This window comes from Pteropus vampyrus, unplaced genomic scaffold, assembly GCF_000151845.1.
Source record: "Pteropus vampyrus isolate Shadow unplaced genomic scaffold, Pvam_2.0 Scaffold14, whole genome shotgun sequence".
Lineage (NCBI taxonomy): Eukaryota > Metazoa > Chordata > Mammalia > Chiroptera > Pteropodidae > Pteropus > Pteropus vampyrus.
In genome coordinates this window covers 7,449,311-7,453,539 of record NW_011888795.1, presented here as the reverse complement: position 1 = coordinate 7,453,539, position 4,229 = coordinate 7,449,311, and positions in this window count along the sequence as shown.

Here is a 4,229-nt window from a genome sequence, read left to right as displayed (position 1 = left end):
CTTAGATTTTTGGAGTCTAGATGTCCAAAATGAAGGTGTCGGCAGGGTTGGTTCCTTTTTGAGGCACTTAGAGAGTTACTGACAGGATTAAATAAATAAATATGTGTAAAGAGCTTAGAGCAGTAAGCATATGGTTAACACTCAGAAAATGTTTGTTATTAGTACTTTCTCTCTGGCTTCTGTGTAAGGTTAAGAGACAAAAAGATTGTAAAAATTATTAAGGGTTTGATTTAGTATGCTTTCAAAAACATCGTATTTTGATTTTAGATACCACCAACCGATGACCTACTAGAAAATATGCGACTAACATTGTTGTACCTCTTCCCACCTCCTTCTCCCCTCCCGTCATTTTTCTTTTTGTTGGTCAGTATTATTTCTTTGTAAAGATTGTGGCAGTTACAATCCATTCTGTTCCATAACTTCCTCTGTTATTTACCTTTCCTTTGATACTTACATAGATTTGAGGCTCACCACTGGGGGTTTTGCTCCAGCATTTCTATTTCTGAGTTTTTAATTTCTGATTTTACTCTTGATCAAGTAGAGCTTATGTTTTCAGGAAGGGATCAGGCATGCATGTTACTTTTCTTGAGTTCTTGCATATTTGAGAATGTCTGTGTTTTGCATTTATACTTGAAAGACATTTTGATGGGATGTAATATTTCTAGGTCACTTTGTAGACATTGTTCCACTGTCTTCTGCCATCGAATATTACAGTGGAAAATTTAATTTTTTTCATTTTCATAGGTGATTGGATTTTTTTCCCTGAACATACATTTTTTCTTTTATTTTCAATCTTCAACTTAATAAGCATATATACAAATCTCTCTTTTTTCTACCAATATTATTGGAAAATAGTATATCTTTTTGATTAATAGAATGAACCTTACATTTTGGAAATATTTTCCTTTGTTACATTTCTACTTATTATAGTTCTTCACTTTCAGGACATCAATAATCCTTATGTCAGATTATCTTTATCATCTACTTTTTGTTTTAAATTTCAAGTCTTTTACCTCAACATTCATTAAGATGATCTTAAGCCTTCCACCAAGAAATTAATTTGATATTCCGTTACTTGTTTGTTTTTCTAAGTTATTTATTAGATCTGAAATAGAATTTTGCTCTTTAGCACTTTAACCTTTCTTTTTAAAAAAATCACATGCTGTTATTTAATCCTTTTGCCTTTGTGTTCTTGTATTCTCCTCAAATTGGAATCGGGAGTAAGGCTGTTGCTGAAAATTATCAAGATTTTTCCACTTCATCTATTTTTCTCCATGCTTCTTCCAGGGAAGATAAGTGTAAGATTAGGATCCAAATGGCACCACATCAGAATTCTGTTCCTTTCTCAGACAACTTTTTCAACCTTCGTGGCAGAAGATTGAACTTCTTTCCTTTTACTGCTGGTGGGTTTTTAAAAATGCTTTTACTTTGCCTTTATCTAGGGAGGATATTTTCAGTGAATATAGAATTCTCGGTTGCCAGGTGTTCCTTGTACCCTCCTCGCAAAACTTTAAAGGTGTTCCACTATCTTCTGGTCTCCCTAATAAGAATTCAGCAGTAATGCAAATGGTCCTTCCACTATGTGATACGACATTTTTTTTCCTGTGGCTGCTTTCAAAAACTTCTTATTTTAGTTTCCAACAGTTTGACTCTGATATGCCTATGTGTGTCTTTATTTATATTTATGCTGCTTGGGGTTCACTGAACTTCTTAAATTTATAAATATTTGCCTTTCAACAAATTGGGAAAATTTACTCCATTATTCTTCAAATATTTTTTATGGCCTTATTCTCTCCTTTTACTTTTAAAATTCATATTATATGTATGCAGACATTTTTGTATTGTCTATATGTCCCTGAGAATCTGTTTATATTTTTCAATGTTTTTTATTTCTATTATTCAGATTAGAAAATTTCTATTGATCTACAATTCTGTGCCTTTTATTTTGTCAAGTCCATCCAGAGAATTTTTAATTTCGAATATTGTATTTTTCTTTTTTTCTTTTCTTTTTTTTTATTATGGTGACATTGGTTAATGAAATCCAGTTAAGTTTCAGGTGTACAATTCAATAGTAAAGCATATATATACACACACACACACACACACACACACACACACACACACACATATGTATATATATATATTGCATTGTGTGTTTATCACCCAAACACTGTATTTTTCAGTTTTAAAATTTTCATTGCTTTTTTAAATACAGTTTTTATTTCCGGTTTGAGATTTCCTGCCCTTCATTCATTGAAAGTATTTTTTCCTTGGCTTTATTGAGCATAATTGTGATAGCTGCTTGACAATTATTTTTTTAAATTAATTTTTCAATTAGAATTGACATTAAACATTATTTTATATTAGTTTCAGGTATATAATATAATGGTTAGACATTTATATAATTTATGAAGTGACCCACCTGGCACTGTGCATAGTTATTACAATATTATGCTTGACAATCCCTATCTGCTAATTCCAACATCTGGATCATGCTGGGGTTGGTCTCAATTGGTTGTCTTTTCTCTTAAATCTGGATCATATTCTTTGGTTCTTTGTATGTTGAGTACTTTTGAATTCTATCTCAGACATTATGGATTCAATGTTTTGTAGATTACAGATCCTATTTTAGTACTCTCTGAGAGTGTTAATGTTTTGTTTTCACAAGCAGATGGACTTAGGTGGATCTAAACTGCAAAACTCTGCCCTTTGGGGAGCAGCTCAACTCTCAGCTCATTTCCCCTATCTTTAGCTCAGCTGCTGTGAGGCTGCCTTATGCTTATGTGGTTCAGGATCTGACAGAAACTTGGTCAGAATTTATACACAGAATTCAGGCCTCTCTCTCTCTTTGGATCATTCCTTTCCAATATTTCCTTTGCCCTCTTATATTCCAGCACACACTGTCCTCTGGTTCTTTAGGCCAGAAGGACTATGGTTGTTTTTTATTCTTTTATTTTTAAATCAGAGTTTTAGCTTCCCAACAAGGTGCTGATCTCAGCCTGTTCCCAGGCCGAAAACTACAAAAATAGGTAACTTACTCCTTGTCATTGGATTCTTTTAAGATTTGACTCCCTCCAGAATCTGTCTGCTTCTATTTACATTCTTATGCCTTCTGATTTGTTTGTTTGTTTGTTTGTTTGTTTTTACTTTTGTCCAGGGTTTATAGCTGTTATCTGTGAGAGCAAGTTCTGGTAGGTGCTTGTTTGTTCATACCAAAAGTAGAAACTGCTGGTAGTTAAAAAAAAAAACCATTTTTTTTTTTTTTTTTTTTTTACTGTTTTGCTGTTTATTGTTTAAAATGTTGGGGAGAGAGATCCTTTAATCTAGAGTCATTTTGACACCTTAGAAGTTCTCTTGCAAATGTCTTATCCTTCTGGAGTCTTAGCTTTATGATCTATAAAACTTCTTTGTGGAGTTGTTGTAAGACTTAAATGGGATAGTGCAGGTAAAGCTTTTAGCATAGTGCTTGGCAGTTAATAAGATTATTACAGTTATCTTTAGTGTCAGTATCTTATCCTTAACTTAGAGCCTGTATGGTATATAGTAGGAGGTAAATAATGTTTTTTGAATAAATGAGTTAAATGCATGAAAATGGAGAAGGAAGAGAGTGAATGTAATTACAGGAAAATTGAGAAAGCACTTTAAGGTTGGCATTTCTCTCTTGGACCTGAGCTCGTAGCAGACATGCAGGCCTGTGGCCAGGTAGCTCTTCCCTCTGGCCAAGTTTCTATTGCACAAGGTGTTCTAATTGTGTGGTGATTCATTATGCAAGCTGCAGTATGAGGCCAAGTTTTCAGAACTAGATGAAGAGTCTCTTCCACGTACAGTTACACTTCTCAGGAGGCAAAAGGGGATTTTTTGAGATTCTGGAGCCTGAGGGAAACTCCCCTTATTTGTAAGCATTGGAGGAAATGCCTGAGAACTGCATTTGTTTGGAGCAACATCAGAGACCAAATGAAGAGGCTTGGAGATTGGGGAGGCTCCTCAGTGTCCAGACATGACAAGCCTGTTAAATGCCCTGACTTTAGGGAAGAATTACTCCTTGTCCTGGAGGGCCAAAATGCCAACCCTCAACAGGCAATTACATGCTCCCAAATCATACTGGTGTTTACCAGAGCAAAGGGGTCACGTGTTCAGGCACTAGCAGTGTCTATGCTTCCACTTACAGTATCTGTCAACTTCTCAGAGGATGGCCATGCAGACAAGGTCCTAGGCCTAGGAATCTTCTT